This window comes from Aedes albopictus, chromosome 2 (assembly GCF_035046485.1).
Source record: "Aedes albopictus strain Foshan chromosome 2, AalbF5, whole genome shotgun sequence".
NCBI lineage: Eukaryota > Metazoa > Arthropoda > Insecta > Diptera > Culicidae > Aedes > Aedes albopictus.
In genome coordinates this window covers 38,489,372-38,508,572 of record NC_085137.1, presented here as the reverse complement: position 1 = coordinate 38,508,572, position 19,201 = coordinate 38,489,372, and the positions used below count along the sequence as shown (strand labels likewise).

The following is a 19,201-nucleotide window of genomic DNA, read 5'->3' as shown; positions in this document are numbered from 1 at the left end:
GTGGTACTGTGTCACTTAATTATCGTTGTTCGCCCTGCCTCTTTTTGTAAACACGATTGTTGATTAGGAGCCTAAAAAGAGCAACCGCGGCTACAAGCTTGAAGACCAAACAAACTTCTTGCTGCAGCTATAAATATCCCACTTTTCACACTTTTAAAACATTCTGACTCACCTTTTACACTACACGCACCAATAACAGCAAAATCGGCAACAAAAAACACCGGAAAAAGCAGCTGAAGTGGATCCTGGGCGGCTCCTCTGTTTGGTATTGACAATCTACTCTATCCACTTTGGTGCCACCGGTAAACCCGGGTTTATCTTCCTTATGTTCATATCTTACAGCTGCCTGGAGATATACACAAGTTTAACACATTCTCCTCCCGACACAAGCAGTGAAAATAAATAAAGTTCACTTGTTTTGACGTTCAAATAGAAAAAGTTCGAAGCGATACCAATCTTACAACACAACACCGTGAACTACTGACAGACTAGCAAAATAATTAGCATGCATGCCTTATGATTAAACGTTGCGGTTACAATTATTCAAACATTGATCAACTTCATTGTTTACGGAGGCAATTAGTTGAATAAAATATTTAAGCAATGTTTAAGCAGCATATGTTCGGTAATGTATTCGACTCAGGGATTGAATATTTATATACTGCTTTCAATCTGCCGATTCATGTAATTCGGATTGAAGCAGAGCGGATACAGAAGAGTGTGAACCCAAAGGTCCAGAGTTCGAGTCTTTCCATTGATGTGATTTGTCCCATAAAATGTAAAATAAAGATGTTGGAGGTACATTATCAGAGAGAGATATTCCAGACACAAATGCAGAAATGCAGAAACTTGAATCATTTTTCCATTTTATTGTTACAATGATATTGAAGAAACGTTTAAGAATCGTTTTTGTTGCAATTAAAACCATATCTATAAATAGAAATAAATTTCGTAAGTTGTATCACGGCTCCAGCATGTTTTGATTGTATTATAGTGGAATAAATATCGAAGAAAGCTTATTATTCTGCACTATGCTGCTAGTGCACAATAATGGTTTCTAGAACCATTCTTAAATTATTAAACAAATAGCGTCATACAACATTGTTTAATAAACGTTGAAGAAAAGTTTATGATGTTTATGTAAATTGCTGATGGTTCTAACGTTGAACAAGAGTTTCACAACCGATGTACGATCATTGGATAAACATTCATTTCATCGTGCTTATAGAACGGTTGACGTTGAATAGATTCTCATTTTTGGGCGAACAAGAGTTGAAGAACAGTTTTATTTCAAAATTATTCAAATATAATACGACTTCCAGTTTAATAACGTTGCTTTGAGAAACATTTCTTAAAGCAAAAATTGTTTCTTGGGTATGTTTCCTTCCTTCCTATAGACATTCCTCCTACTCCGAGACGAACCAGCCTAGGGCTGAAAGCCTCGTAAATAAAGCTAATAATAATAATAAATTCCTCCTGAGATTCCTCCAGATATTACTTTACATAATCCTATAGAAGTTTTTTCAGGGATACTTTTAGGAAATCTCACGGAATCTATGCTATCGCTTCGAACTTCCCCAGAAATTTAGGATTCCCCAAGAAGTTCCTTCTGGAATTCTTCCAGGCTATCAAATTTTCAGAAAAAGTTTCTGACCTCTGGAATTCTTCAAAAAATCTTCAAGAGTTGCTTTTGGGAGTCCTCCATGAACTGTTTTCGGGAATCATCCAAGAGATCCTTCTGCAAATCATCCATAATTTCCATCTGGGAGTCCTTCTGGTGTTACTTACAAAAAAAATCCCTCCACGAGTTCTCCTTGAAATATTTTCCCGAATTCCTCCAGAAGTTTCATCTTCAGGGATTTCCAAAGAAAGTACTCCAGAAATTTATTTGGAAATTTCTTCAGAAATTCCTCCTGGAGTTTTTCGTTGAAATTATTTCCAAAACTCCTCCAGAAGTTTCGCATGAAATTTTTTCAGGAATTCCTCCTGAGTTATCTGAGAGCAGCTAGTCCTCCAAGTATAAGCCCATGAATTTCTATGATGAGATCACTTCAGAAATAGTTTCAGCGATTTTAAACCAGACATCCTCTCAGAAAGTTTTAAAAAGTTTTTTCTAGAAATCTCCACAGGTATCACCTGGAGATCTTTCAGGGATTTCTTCAGAAAATCCTGAAGGGATTCCTTACCTTCAGTATGTTTTGTGTAATTTCGGAAAGAACGGCTAGATAATCTCTGGGTGAATTTTTGAATGATTCCCGGGGGATATTTCTGAAGAAATCACAGAAGTAATCCATGGAGGAATTACTAAAAGAATCATTGAAGGAAATATTTGAAGAATCTCTTGTCTAGTTCCTGTAAAAATCTCAGAAGGTATTTTCGAAGGAAACCCAGCAAAATTCCTGAAGAGATAACAGAAGAAATTTCTTGGGAAACACTTGGTGGAACTTCAAGAGAATTCGTTGAGAAACTTTAGATGATTTCTTGGAGAAATGTTTCAATAGAGTACCTGAAGGACTTTCTTTTCAAAGAAATCCTGGAGGAATCCGGTACATCTGTTGAGAAATTTTCAATGAAATTGCTTTAGGAATTCCTAGGAAATATTTCTGAAGAAATTTCTAAATCCCTAGAAAAATCGTAGAGGTATGCTTGGAGGAAAGTCTGGCGAGATTTCTGGGGAAATATGCAGAGCAATTTTTTTTTTTTCCTCCCCTGTTGGGGAATTTAAGCCACTGCGTCCAATAAGCTGAACTTTTGTGGCATACAGAGCAATAGTACTAGAGCTCCAGAAAAAAAAAACTTCTCTGTATCAACTTCTGCTGGAATTTCTGGAAAACTGCAAAATCACTGAAATACCCAGGTAACCAATAAGCATTTGAATAAGCCGTATTTATGTTGTATATCTGCATTTGACCTGCTTACTGTCGTATCATAGCAGTTTGGCTGCTAAACTGCCCTATATTAGCGATTGAAATGCTACTTAAATACTGACAGCAGTTATGTAGCATTTCAGATGAACGGTATGTTTCGGTCAATAAGCAGAAAAACTGCTACTTTATTGCCATAAAACTGCAAAGTGAGATGAGTGATGCTAAACCCACAACAAATTTCAATTTTCTAATTTACGTGCCCCGGCTGTAGATGCCATTATCATTTGCGGTTCCTCTCATTTAAAAAAGTAGCAACTAAAAAGCCATGGAAAAACATGCTTTGGCAAATAAATTACATGGTTTTTGGTTAGCTTCCTATGCTCGATTTTATTATCCGCACATACCGACTCCATAGCATATCTTCCGGTGTAATATTCAAGCTTTAATTAGATCAAAAAACCAACGTACATTATCTAATCATCTATAGCCTACATCGTAGCGCGGTCCAGCACCATCGTTAACCCGAGGATCGATGGGTCAAATCCCAGTTTCTCCGAAATCAGCGAAAAAACACAGCATTCCAAAACGTGCCCCAAGCCTCAAACAGTTGCACAGGAGAATGAGGATAAAAATAAAAGAGAAAGAGAAGCCGTAAAATGGACAGGGGAATGTATTTTTGTTTTTATTTTTGACAATCTGGGGGATAGGAAATTTAACCTTCCGTAACTCGCGCGGCTGTCTACCTGCTTCAGCACAACGCTTGTTACAAACGCAATATAATTAAAATTAATTTTTCAAGATTTTTCATTTATGACGCAGACGGGTCTACCCGACGCAATTATCAGTCTATCTATCACCTCAACATTGTAGGATTAGTCATTACAAGAGACTGTCGCCTCTGTAGAAGTAGACGAAAAGGACAGAGAAAAAATAACAACTGATAAAGATAGGGCCCTAATCTTGACCCTACTGCAACGGGCAAACGCAGGTACCGCACATGATAGAGAAATGCAAATAATATGATAATACGTCATTCTTTTAGACATAGGCCTAGTATATAAGGATGTTTGAAATATATGAAGAGAAGTCAGTTGAAATTTAGTGTTTCATTCAGAAAGTTATCCGTCCCTCGTCAAGACGACTCTTGTTCAAGGTAGTTACCAAACTCTCTAAAGAGGCCAGGACTTCTGCTGCAAGTAACCAGCCCTTAGGTTTTTGGAATCTTACCCAACAAGTTCACTTGGAACTTGTAAAATATTTAATCCAAAACTCCCTCAGTAAACCTTACGCTCTCAAACCATTAGAGCAATCGGTCTGAGGCTTAGTGAGGAAAACAATATTTTACAAGAAGAGGTTTCTTCTGTTGATCAAGTTTCACCTCAGACAGTATCGGCACGGTACGCATCCCTTCGCGCGTTTTCCGGCCGAAACATTTGGTGGCTCCAGAGAGGAATCCAAAATCGCGAACTCAGTAAAAGTAAAAAGGTGTTGCTGACGCCAGAAGAGCAGCAAGTGAAAAGTCGACGAGAAAAATCCGACGAATATCACAAAAATCACACCGACCACCAGGATCAGGACCAGCATCGTAAAAACTGCGGAAAGGCAACAAATTGAACCGTCTTTCCCGGCACGGAGGCAGGTATTTCAAAACTCATCTATCCCAACCACGGAGGCAGGTATTTTTTAACTGCGGAAGGGAAACAAATTGAATTGTCATTCCCGGCACGGAGGCAGGTATCTCAAAACTGCGCCGGGGCAATAAAACCCAAGAAAACCTTTAAGATGGCAAAAAAGAGTATCGCTCCTGAAGATTTGTGGAGCTGCGGTGCCTGCGAAGAACCCAACACTTACGATGACTTAGTTGCATGTGATTTATGCGACACTTGGTATCACAAAAAGTGTGCTAGCCTCAAAAATTTACCGGACGACAAAGAAAGCTGGGTATGCATGAATTGTTATAAAAAGAAAATCACCAAGATAGAGCAAGAAGTCGATCACATCAAGAAGACGGAAGACTTGATCAAAAAACTGCAGGGTGAATTGGCACAAATGAAATTGAATTCAGCATCAAACGTGAAGCCAGAAGTAATCGAGAACAAGCAACAAGAAGACTTCCAACGCAACATGTTTTTGTGGAACCAGAAACAAATATTGATGGAGTTACCGCACTTCGACGGTAACCCAAAAGATTGGTCTAAATTTAAAAATGCATTCGATGTCACAACAACTCAAGCCGAGTATTCAAATTTAGACAATCTTTCACGACTGGAAAAAGCGTTGAAAGGGACAGCAGCAAAATCCGTGCAGCCGCTAATGATAAGTGCAAATAATGTTCCACACATTATGCGGAAATTGGAGGAACAATTTGGCCAGGCTTCTATGATTTGCAGAGAGCTGCGAGGAGATTTAGAAAGAATAAAAAAACTCGGCAACAAAACCATTAATGAAATAGCGGATAAGCTAGATTGCTTCATCATAAATATGAACACTTTAAATCGAGCAGATTTATTAACAGATCCGCGATTATTGGAAGAACTCATTTGGAAACTTCCATACAATCTACAAGTGAATTGGGTTGAATACACCCAGAAATATGTGACACAACATCAGAGACAACCTGCATTGACAGAATTAAATACTTGGATTAAACCACACGCTGCCACACAACTAGCAATGAACAACATGCAAATGTGCACATCGGCACCGGAGAAAAAAGGACGAATGAATGTTCATCACGACAAAAATAGGGAGCAGCCACGAGAACATTGTCGCATATGCAATTCGGCGCACAAAATAGAAGATTGCTATTTTTTTACGAAGCTATGCCCACAAGAAAGAGTCACCAAGGTTTTCAAACTTAAGTTATGTACAAAGTGCCTTAAGCCACATAACTACAAAAAATGCTATTCACAAAAAAAAATGCGGAATAGACAATTGTCCTGGTCGACACCATAAACTGCTACATGGAGGATTTGTAAAAACATACAAGGAAAGGCAACCATCGGAAGAAACAATAAAAACAGTCACCGGATCAACACATGCTCATCATAGTCGTGATCAGGTATTCTATCAAATAATACCTATAACTTTGAAAAACGGACCGATTAGTGTTCATACAAGTGCCTTCCTCGACCCTGGATCATCTTTAACGTTAATCGATAATGAAGTGGCCAAGGAATTGAATCTAAAAGGGTCCAGCGAACCACTCACATTGAAATGGACGAATAATGTATCAAGAGAAGAACGCGACAGCAAACTTGTAAAATTCCAGATAAGCGGAACAACAGATCGATTTTATAGTATGGCTGAAGTGAGAACAGCCGAGGATCTGCATTTACCGATCCAATCCCTCGACTATGATGAACTAGCACAAAAATATTCGTACTTAAGAGATCTGCCTATAAAAAGCTATCTGAAGGAACAACCAAAGTTATTAATTGGATTGAACCATAGCCATTTATTGGTTCCATATGAAACACGTATTGGTGGACCCAATAATCCAATAGCCATCAAGACTTTGTTAGGTTGGTTGATATTCGGGAATATTAGTGAAGTGGTAAAGGCGAAACACCTGATGGTGATTCAAGAAGACACTGAACTATCAGACCTCATCAAAAGACATATTTCTATTGAGGATTTCGGTGTAAAGATCCCGCTGAATTTACCACAGTCGAAAGAAGTGATTAGAGCCAAATATTTAATAGACGAAACGTTGAAACGGAAAGGTGTACGCTATGAAATAGGTCTGCTATGGAAATACGATAATCCAAAGTTCCCGAAAAGCTTCAACAACGCATACAAACGATTAGAAAACATGGAGCGAAAGTTAAAAAACGAGGAAGCAACCAGAGAATGGGCCATTCAAACGATGAAAGATTATATTAACAAAGGATACGCTAGAAAACTCACACCGTCAGAAATTAAAAGTTGGTCCAATGATGCGTATTATCTTCCTCATTTCATAGTAGAGAATAAGAAAAAACTCAGATTAGTTTTCGACGCCGCCGCTAAGATAAATGGAGTATCTTTTAACTCTATGTTACTAGCTGGACCAGATGCTACTACCTCATCATTTGGCATAACGATCAGATTCCGAGAAGGAGCAATTGCAGTGGCGGCCGATATAAAAGAAATGTTTAGTCAGGTCGCCATAAAGAAAGAAGATCAGCGTAAACAATGCTTCTTGTGGAGAAATTGTGATCAAACTCGTAATCCAGAGATTTACTGCATGCAAGTAATGATATTTGGATCAACATGCTCACCGGCATGCGCACAAGCAGTAAAGAACTACAACGCCAGTTTATTCAAGGATTCGAATCCCCAAGCATCTGAAGCAATCATCAAGCAGCACTATGTAGACGACTACATGGACAGTTTTGACTCAATGGACAATGCAATCAAAACAGTTAACAATGTAATCTCTATACATGATCATGCTAGTTTCTTCATTAGAGATTTTGTATCTAACGAACAAATATTGCTTGCATCGTTACCAAGCAATCGCATTAAAACTGGAAAGATACGAGTTCTGAACGACAAAGATTCACAAACTGAAAAAGTACTCGGATTGTACTGGAATACTAAAATGGATTACTTCAGTTTTGAGTTGAATTTTGAGAAGTTACCCTTGGAAGTAAGAAATTCAACACGAAAACCTACTAAACGCGAAGTTCTTTCTTTCATCATGAGTATTTATGACCCGTTGGGACTTATTTCACATCTTACCATTCATGGTAAAATCATAATGCAAGAAATGCATAAGGAGTCTTCCAACTGGGATGAAGACATTTCGGATCATTTGTACAAAAGATGGAAACATTGGCTCAGCCTAATTGAATCTGCAAAAACTATTGTAATCAACAGATGTATTATGGATAAACAAAGCCGGAGATTTGAACTCCATGTGTTTGTTGATGCATCAGAATACGCCTTTTGTGCTACCATATACGTTAGAGGAATTGATAAACTAAATAATACAACAAGTGTAAGATTGCTATCAGCCAAATCAAGAGTAGCACCGATTAGAAAGTTATCAATTCCAAGACTAGAACTTATGGCAGCCATTCTTGGAACCAGATTGGCAGAAACTATCCATAAGGAATTACGGAAAAGGCCGGATAGAACCATATTTTGGTCCGATTCACAAACTGTGCTTTCTTGGATTAATTCAGATCACAGAAACTACAAGCAGTTTGTAGCACATCGCATCGGAGAACTACTTGATACAACAACGATGGATCAATGGCGATATGTTCCTACGGAAATGAATCCAGCTGATGAAGGCACAAAAATGGTGAAAAATTCTAAGTGGATTTCAGGGCCAAAATTTCTTAAGGATCCAGAATCATGTTGGCCAAGCTCCAGATTTTCACGAAATACAACGGAGGAACTTAGAGATGTCACTCTTATGTTTCACACATCGGATGAAGCAGATCTTGACTTTATCGAAGAAATCCGATATTCTCGTTGGGTCAAGTTGCTTAACCGAATGTGCGTGATAAAGAAATTCGTGGACTGGGTCAAAGATAAGAAAAACTTCCAGAAACATATTAGTGATGACGACAGAGAGGTAGCGGAACAAATACTGATACGAAAGGCACAATGGGATGTTTTCACCGAAGAGATGAAAGATTTGACTAAAAACGGTAGGCTGACAATACGCAGCAAAATTGCCTGCCTCACGCCAGCATTAAACGAACGAGGTGTAATGATATTTTGCAGCAGTTTGAGTCAAACGAACATCGTACCAGAAACTACTCGACAACCATTTATACTACCTTATAAACATCACATCACTAGACTCATCATGCAAAGATACCACGAGAAATTTCTGCATCAAACCGATGAAGCAGTTTTGGCAGCAGTGTATCAGAAGTATTGGGTAATTAAGTCTCGGGCACTATTGAAAAATATCAAGAGCAACTGCCAGGTATGCAAGATTAGGAAAGCTATACCTGCACATCCACAAATGGCCGCATTACCTGATTGTCGTTTGAGTCTAATGAATCCCACCTTTACTCATACTGGAGTGGACTACTTCGGACCGATAGAAGTTAGGGTCCATAGATCTGTGGAAAAAAGATGGGGAGTTATATTTACATGCATGACGACTCGGGCAAGTCATATTGAACTTGCAGAAAACATGACTACTGATGCATTTATTATGTGCCTGCGGAATTTCCAGAATAGAAGAGGAAAAATTTCGCATCTCTACAGTGATAACGGCACAAATTTTGTTGGTGCAAACAAACAAATGCAGATATTAATCAAGGAGATAAACGACATCATGGGAGAACGGCAAGCTGCAGCAATGGAAATTAAATGGAGATTTAATCCACCCGTGGCACCCCACTTCGGAGGATCTTGGGAACGACTTATTCGCATAATTAAAAACTGTTTAAATAACATGCTACACGCCAGAAAAGATCGTCTTCCATCAGTCGAAGTATTAAGATCATCACTTATCCAGGCCGAATATATATTGAATTCAAGACCGCTCACCCATATACCATTAGACAATCCTAATGACGAGCCTCTAACTCCTTTTCATTTCTTGATTCTACGTGCAGGCGAATACGTCCCACCACTTTCACTATCCAGCAACAGCCTAAGTAAGCAGGACTATAGGCTTGTTCAACATTATTCACAGTACTTCTGGGATAAATGGAGAAAGGAGTATCTACCTACCATCATTAAAAGAAATAAGTGGACCGACAAGGTGGAACCTATAAAGGTAGATGACATTGTTGTTATCACCGATAAAAGTCTTCCACAAGGTGAATGGTTGAAAGGAAGAGTGGTCAAGGTACACACGGCTCAAGACGGACAAGTGAGATCTGTCGATATAGAAACTTCAAAAGGATCCTATACACGAGCATCGAGTAACGTTGCAATTTTAGATGTGAAAGGTGACTCATCTTCAACGGAAAAAACACCTAAGCAACCCAAGACCACATCTCAACTTGCAAGGTTGCATCATCATCGTGATGAGAAATCGTCATTGAACAGTTGCAAGACAAGAGTAGGATCTTGTTTCGACTCCAAACAACTGATTATAAACCCAGAAAAGGAGATAACCGAGATGGACGAAAATCTTTCCATTATCACGAAAGCTGATATAAACTTTTCCAACTGGGGTAAGCGGCAGAAAATTGACATTGATAAGGTGAAGCAAATAAGAGATAAACTTAATGCTCAAAACTCTTACAAACCCAGAAGAAAGACAAGAATAAGAACACCAATGTGGACCTTCACTATGTTAGCATTCTTCTATCTCATCTGCGCGATATTGGGTTTGGAAACGTCAGGACTGATAGGTTATGATTGCGCTAGTCCCGAGGTCAATATGACCAGTTATTCTTTAACAGATGTTTCATCTTGCCTACCTGCTATTAAGAACTTGTCAATAACCGAAGTTCCCATACAAGTTCTTCAAAGAAGTACCAAAAGTTCGGTAATGGTCTATCAGTGCAAGGTGATCCTCAAAAGATCAATACGATACTGCGGCATGCACTCACACATTTCAGACTACGAGCATAGCTACTCCTACATCGTAAAGGAATTCACTTCTGAAGAATGTAAAACGACACACTTACTAGGAGCATTAGCTCTTACGCATGACAAGCGGATTGGTGAGCTAAAGAGGAATAGTACCACCAGAGGTGAAACATTGATTATTGGCAGTATCCGGTCCAGTTCATGCAGTGGAGGAACTTACAGAACACCGGAATATACATGGACTAACGCACTGGTGTATTACGAATATGAAATTTCACTTTATAATTATGAAGCCATGATTGATACAGAAAATGATCAAATCATTCTCAGACATGGTGTAGTATGTCCATATTCTCATGGCAAATGTTTAGATTCCGAGGATGGGTATTCTACCTGGGATATCAGTTTGAATCAAAGGTGCGAAGATACAGAGTTCGAAGTTATATTCGAAGGATCTGTAAATAAAACAATTAATATCGATACCCAACGAAAGGATAACCCTGCCGTGTATACGTCAATATCAGATTCCCACTTGTTTTCCATTCGAACGAAAGGAACATCGAAAATATGTGGATACCAGGGTTATAAAACTGATCACCCGAGAATATTTATACTAGAATCAGTTGGATTTTCAACACCATTCCATAAGAAACCCACCAATGCCAGGAATCATGATATTTTCACTTACTTTAACTCCAAAATAACACTGGTGGAAAACTACATAGGACAGAAGCTAGATGATGTGTATAATTCAGTAATGGTGGAGATGTGCAAAATTGATAAGGCGTTAATGGAGACGAAACTTACATTAGCCCGACTTAATCCAACTGAATTCGTGAATACCATCATGAAGAGATCAGGATTCACAGCAGTAGTTGCCGGTGAAGTGCTGCATGTTCTCGAATGCAAACCGGTCTATGTCAAACCAATAGAGTCAGAAATATGTTATCAAGAGATTCCGGTGAAGTTTGGGAATCAGACAATGTTTTTAGCACCAGTTACACGTACACTACAATTACGAGGAACCGAGATCGACTGTACACCATTACTTCCGGCCAAATTTCAAATCGGAGGACGCTGGTATACCACTGATGGCAGGATGAGAGAAACAGTTGCACCCCATAAACTCACCAGCGATATCATCACCAAATGGACCTACACTCCTCTACCCAACCTAATGGAAAGTGGAGTATACGACAGTGAAAGTTTACAGAAAATGAAAACCATGATCTACGACCAAGGAGACCGTAGAATAGCATCAAATGTTGTTCACAGACTATTAGCAGGACAAACACCAAACCGACAGGGATTTATTTTGATGCTTTGGTTTCTGAGAAAATAATCGACAACGTGGTCAACAAATACTGGAGTAAATTGATATCTTGGTCCACATGGATAGGCAATGTAACATCGACAGCTATCGGTCTATATATGATCGGACGATTCTTCAAGTTTATCATCGACACATTGATGCATGGACGCATCCTCTATGAAATATATGGATTCGGCTGGCAACTCCTTGCCTCGTTTTGGGATTCGCTAACTACCTTCTTGACACATCGCAACACCCTCAGAAACATCAACAGGACGGCGACCACTGATTATGATAACATGACCACTGATTATGATAACAAGGCCAACCCAGGACCATCCAGTCCATCCCAGGCAGCAGTGGAAGACAAACCAGATGTACCCGGTGTGCGACTTCCCCCGGGGATGTATCCTCACGTAGTAGTATAACGATTTAAAAAAAAATGCTTTTCACATTTTAAACAGATACACAAAACAATCACATATTTAAATACATTTGAAAAATCAGATTTGTTTGAAATACTTTCTCTTTTATCAGATATTGCTTATTATTTGTGTAAATTAGTCCATTTACAGGAGCCGGTGTTACAAACGCAATATAATTAAAATTAATTTTTCAAGATTTTTCATTTATGACGCAGACGGGTCTACCCGACGCAATTATCAGTCTATCTATCACCTCAACATTGTAGGATTAGTCATTACAAGAGACTGTCGCCTCTGTAGAAGTAGACGAAAAGGACAGAGAAAAAATAACAACTGATAAAGATAGGGCCCTAATCTTGACCCTACTGCAACGGGCAAACGCAGGTACCGCACATGATGGAGAAATGCAAATAATATGATAATACGTCATTCTTTTAGACATAGGCCTAGTATATAAGGATGTTTGAAATATATGAAGAGAAGTCAGTTGAAATTTAGTGTTTCATTCAGAAAGTTATCCGTCCCTCGTCAAGACGACTCTTGTTCAAGGTAGTTACCAAACTCTCTAAAGAGGCCAGGACTTCTGCTGCAAGTAACCAGCCCTTAGGTTTTTGGAATCTTACCCAACAAGTTCACTTGGAACTTGTAAAATATTTAATCCAAAACTCCCTCAGTAAACCTTACGCTCTCAAACCATTAGAGCAATCGGTCTGAGGCTTAGTGAGGAAAACAATATTTTACAAGAAGAGGTTTCTTCTGTTGATCAAGTTTCACCTCAGACAGTATCGGCACGGTACGCATCCCTTCGCGCGTTTTCCGGCCGAAACAACGCTAATGCTGAGTACAAAAAGCGAGATTTTTTCAACGTGTTGTACAAAATACAACAGCGCGATCGCTGGAGGGTTAAGCATTTAATCAGCCGTATATTGGGCCAAAACCTGCATTTAATTAGCACTTTTGGCGCATATATGGCAAATTAGCATTTCATGACCTGCAGTAAAGGCGCATATAGTGCCGAATTAATGCCATTTTAACTGCTTATTGGTTACCCGGGTAAATAATAATTTTCTGAAAGAATCCCCGAAGTAGTTCCTGGAGACATTCCTGCAGATATTTCCAATGGCAGTTCTAGACTCTAGAGATGTTCCGCATGAACTCTGTTGGAGAGTTTTTTTTTATTTATGTGTATTTTAACTTGAGCTTATTCTACACTCATCTGTGGGGGAGTTCGTGTACGAATTTGTAAAGGAACCACCGAAATATTTTCTAAAAACGCATTTTCTAATCGCAGGCTGAAATAATTCTACACTGAAATAAATTTTGTTGTCGTTTCCACCGAATCCATGGTAGAATTAAGAACTGTACCAACAATTTTCAACCGAATGCAAAATTCTGTTAATTGTACTGAAACATTGTCAATATTACCATGCGTGTATTACTGTTGACTAAAAACATTCTTGGTTCTACTATTTGGGCATTGTAATTTCGACCATGTAGACTTGAATGTTGCGCGTCTTAGATAAACATGGTCAAAAATACAATGTCAAAATAGTAACATCAAGAATGTTTTTAGTCAATGGTACTTCACGCATGGTAATATTGACAATGTTTCAGTACAATTAACAGAATTTTGCATTCGGTTGAAAATTGTTGGTACAGTTCTTAATTTTACCATGGATTCGGTGGAAACAACAACAAAATTAATTTCAGTGTAGGGTCAATAAGAAAGAAATATAAAACTTCTGGATCACTGGAGAAAATTATGAAGGAATCTCCGAAGAAACTTCTTATGTATTCAGAAGGATTTTCTTAAGGACACCCTAGAAGAATTTCTAAAAAAATCCCAGGAGAAGTTTCAGACGGATTTCAGGAAAACTTTTTAAACGAATTCTATGTGTAATTTCTGAAAAAAAATCTTAAGGGCATATCTGACGGATACCCTTGAGAAATTTCGTGAAGATTTCCTGGAAGAATTTTGCAAAAATCCTTGAAATTTTTTTTTGAATGAATGCTTCACAGCAATGGCTTTGTGAACTTCTTCAGATTTTTATTTCTATTGAAATTTCTTTAAACAGTTTCGTCTGCAACTTTTCAAAGGTTTTTTTTTTTATTTCGTTTGAAAAATCCTCTGGTAATTTCTTTGGGAATAATTTTAACACTCTTCTGGAAACTTTTTGGCAATTCTTTTGAGAGTTGATTAGTTAATTCATTGGCATTTGCTTTGGAAATTCATTCGGAGAATCTTTCGAATTATCTTTTGTGGAGTTGTTTCGGCAAATTTTTTGGAAATGTTTTTTCGACAATTTTGTCTGAAAACTATTACGGCAATTCCTTTGGAATTTGATTCAATAATTATTTTAGAAATTTCTCGGCCATAATATTTAAAATTGATTCAGGTTTTTGAAAATATCTACTTTTTGAAATTCTTTGGATAATAGCTTTGGAAATTTATCAGGCAGTTCCTACGGGATTTTAGCAATTTCATTGAAAGTTTCACCGACAGTCACTTTGCTAATAAACCTGTTAGTTACTTTTTTAATTCTTTGAATAGTTCCATTAGAAATTCATTCGGCATGTATTTCGAAAATTCCTTAGTCAATGCGTTTGTAAATTTAGGTGGCATTTTTTGAAAACTTCTCCGGTAATTCTTCAGAAATTTCTTTGGTAATTCCTCTGGAAATTTCTTTTGAAAATTTCTTACGGAAATCCGTCTGTTATTACTTTTAAAGTTCTATGCGATACAATCTCACGAATTAAAAAAAAACAAGAATTTACAACGGAACGGCTGAAGAAAATTTCAAAAGAATTAACTAAGGAATTTCCAAAACAAAAAAAAAAATAAAATAAAACTAAAGGGTGAGTTCCTGAATTTTTGAATGGCTTATTGGAGGAATTCCCATAGAATTTCAAGGAGGAATTTGCGTAAAATTTTCCAAAAAAATCATGCAAGAGTAATTAAACAAATACACGAAGGAATCCTTGCGGGATAGAATACCCGAATAATTTCATGTACTAAATTATTTGTAAAATTCCTAGGAAAATCAATTTGAAATAAACGAATGGAATCAATTTAGGATATTCTAAGAGAATTCGCAGGAGAGTTTATTGGATGAACTACTAAAGAAATCTTTGGAAAAATTCCTGAAGAAAATTTGATAGGAATCCTGAAAGAAATCCTTGGAGAATTTTTTAAATAAACTTAACAAGGAAAGCTTTATGCAGGAGTTTCATACAAGATCCTTAAAGAAATTCTGAAAGCATTTTTTTTATTAATTTTCAAGAGATTTTTTTAAGATTTGATTTGATAAGATGGGGTGTCTGTTCCTTTACCATTTAATCATATACGCTCCAACTTTCATTCTACTCAAAACAAAGGAATGAAGCGTATTTTTGTTGGAAGTGAGAATTGCTGTAATCGCTTTGTTTTCGATTAGGATGAATTTGGGATTGTGAGAATGCTTAGGACATGTTGTTGACCCTACCACGAATTATCAGAAAATGTTTTGATCGATTTTTTGAATGAATTTCTAGACGAACCAATAATAAATCCTGGTGAAATTTTCTTAAGTGAGATGCTTGATGGAAACTTAGAATGATTTTTCAAAAGGTTTCTCAAAAGTACTATGAAGGAGTCTGATCAAAAAATCACAATAGAACTTTTTTGAAGAGGTCCCAGAGGAATGCTAGCAAAAATTTCTGAATGAATCTTTGAAAAAACTTCCTAGAGTTGATGATATTAAAGAAGTCGTTGGAAGAATTTCAGAAGGTTTTTTTTCGTAAAGAATTCTTACAGAACTCTTTAAGAAATCCCTCTGAGAATTTTCGTAGAGGAACTTCTGTAGGAAAATTTGGAGATTTTTTTAAAATAATTATAAAATGGGTTATTTGGAAATTTCCTGGAGGAGTTCTAGAGTTAATCTCTTAGGAAAACCTTAGAGAAACTGCTTGAAGAATCCTTACAGATTTTTTTTTTCCAAAAAAAAGCGTTGCAGTAATTTTTGAAGGAATCTTTGGAAGAAATTTTGAAGAAATCCTTGGAAAAAAAAACTCATAAGAAATCTTCAAAAGAACGCGAGACGAGTGACGAATGCTTGAGGAAATGCCAAGAGAAATTCTTGGAGAAATCTCTGAAAGAGTTACGTGTGGAAATAATTGAGAAATCCTTGAAGAATCTATGGAGAAATACTTAACTTCTATGGCATAATTATCAAACATTATTTGCACGATCTTGCACGATCTTCTGCAAGAAATCATAGAAGAATGTTTGAAGAAATTGTAGAAGGATTCCTCTTCCTCTAGTTAAATTCCGATGTATTTTCTTGGAAGAATCATTAAAAAAATTGGTAGTATTTTTCAGGTATTTCTTAAAAAATCTCTGTGTCATCTTTTAGAACCTTCAGTGGCGATTCCCCAACCTCAAATCTACCTGTTCAACGACTGTATATTCTTGAATTTTCTCAACAAATTGCCTTGTAAGTTTTAGAAAATAACGAGAATAGCCGTTTCCGTCTATTTTCAATTTGATTATGATCCTGAATTCTTCTTAAATGCAAGTTTTAGGGTCGTTGAACAGGTAAAAAGTGAGGCTACGAGACGCCACTGAGAACCTTAAAGATCATCTATATATTTTTCAAAGAAATTTCTAGATGAATCCTCAGAGATATTATCGATGGTGGACTTCCTAAGCAATGTTTCGAGAAATACTCGATAAAGCCTTTTCAAGAAGCTTTTGAAATACTCTGAAGTACTTTTGAAAACATCCTCGAAGACAACACTGAGAAGTGCTTAGAGAAATACTGAATGACATCTTTGCATTAACTACTTAAAAGATTCTTGAAAACAAATTATTTTTCAAGAAAGGTTTTTATTTTAAAGAAAACGGTCAAGCAATCTTTGAAGGAATTCCTAAAGGTTTACTTGGTACAATTCATAGTTAAAAATTGTTCAAAAAAATTGACATAATTCTTAAAAATAAATCTTATGTTCATTGATGGAACTCCGGGATGTATCCTTGCAGAAATATCCGAAGAAGTTCATAAAGAAATACAGAGAATAATTTTTAACCTTCCGTCAGTCTCTTGGCCAACACTGCCAGCATCACGCTAAAGTACAAAAGTCGAGATTTTTTAAACTTTTTGCACAAAATACAACGGCGCAATCATTCGAGAGTTAAATGTATAGATTTATCATTGTAAAATACGTACATCTGTAATTTTCATGGGGGCCCCCAAATTTGGCTCCGCACCGGGCCCCTAAATTCCTAGCTACGCCACTCTGGGAATATTCCAGAAGCTGCTTTTGGGAATCACCCAGAATTTCCAACTGGGAGCCCACCTGGTGCCACTTACAGAATATTTTTTTTTAGTTATTTATTCTACAGAAGTTTCTTCTGAAAATCCTCAATGAGCTTTTTGTGGAAATCCTTCAGAAGTTTCGTCTAGAAATCCTTCAGGAGTTTTTTGAAGAAATCTTCTAAGAGTTTCTTGTAAGAAACCTTCAGGATCTATGGGATTCCCTCTAAGAATATTCCAGGAGTTCTTGGAAAAAAAATCCCTAGATCGAATTCCTGGTAACCAGGCTAAAGAACACTAATCTTGAAAATACTTGAACAAATGCTCCTGATTTGAATAATCTTGCTCTTCTTGCAAGTGAGCAAAGCCAGGATAAAAAAGCAGCTTGGTTCGATACTTCGTTCGTCAAATTTGTGCCTTTGAAATGTGTATGAAAAATTGAAATGGGATTTCTTGATATTTCCCCTTAATAATATCCAAATTTCAGTAATGTCTATGCCGAGTGCATGGATTTCTGTAACTTTCGTAGATATCCAACTAACCATCCGTTTCTATCTTCAGTTGTCACAAGGACGGCGCAAGACTTTAGGATGGAGCGTCGCGTCTATATTGATTCAGATATTAGTCCATAATCGAATTGGTTTATTTTAATTAATATCTTTATTAAAGAGACTTTCAGCCCTTGGCTGGTTCGTCTCTGTATAAAAATATGAATCTTAAGGATTCATATCAAAGATTTTACAGAGTTGTTTTACAGAGTATTGATAATGTTTGTTTTTCAGAGTTGTTTTTGAGGTTACTACAAAAATATTCGTTATTTTAAATACAGTTTTACAAATTAAAAATCATCATTTATAATTAAATTCCGGACATTAGTCGATTCACGTTATCAGAATCCAATTTCGCTCAGTGTGTATACGTTTGGGCTGGTTGACATCTAGGCGGCGACACTGGCGGAAAAGCGACAACACAAGCGTCAACGGGAGGTGTTTTTCTCATCAGTCACAAGATGGCAGGCAGCTCGCATTCGCTTTCGTTGCTAGGTGAAGACTGTCAAAAACTCAAAAGAAAAGAAGTTTGATTGTTTATGTTCTAGGTACTAGAAAATTTGTGAAACAAGAATCCTATAGTTTTAACGAACGAAAATGCAGAAATTGCAGTTAATTGGGATGTGTAAACACCCCCGCATATAGGGGAGAGCGGCATGTAAAAATCGCCATTGATTAGCAACCCATTTCTTAGACATCTCGTTTCAACAGTAAGTGTCTGCTGCTGTTCAACTTTATTGAGCTCGTTTGGTGTTAGTTTTGTTTTGTTTCGCGTGTTTAGAAGTTTCTGTCCGACGGGTACGGTTACAGGGCTGTTGCGATGTTTATATATTTTTATATAGATCAGCCTCCTTAAGAAACGCAATCAGCTCGGTTTCTGCTGCAGCATCATTTCTAAGCGCAGATCGGATGCTGCCAATTTGATGTGTCTGTCTAAGAGCTTCGAACTTAGAACATTCCGTAATGTAGTGTTCAACCGAATTAGGAGTGTTGCAAGTGTCACATATGATTTTGAAGATAGGGCCACTTCCCATATTGTGCGACAATCGAGTATGCCCCGTACGGAGCCTCGAAAGTGTGACCTGTTCTTTGCGACAGAGACGATCGACCCACTCCGTGGTCTCGCCTTTAATCTTTCGGGTCAAAAGTGATCTTTCTTGGTTCCACTTTTCGGCCCAGGCTAAGTGAACTGTTTTTTTAACCCATGCCTTAATGTCTTGTCCAGGCGCTCTTTTGGTGAGGAATGCACCGGTTCGTCCAA

The 19,201-nt window shown here is 37.4% G+C and overlaps 1 protein-coding gene across 1 annotated transcript in view; it reads left to right on the top strand.

The window, feature by feature from the left end:
* LOC109421249 (centaurin-gamma-1A) overlaps positions 1-19,201 on the top strand; it is a 560,936-nt gene that overhangs the window by 337,476 nt on the left and 204,259 nt on the right. The gene's annotated exons all lie outside the window — the stretch shown is intronic.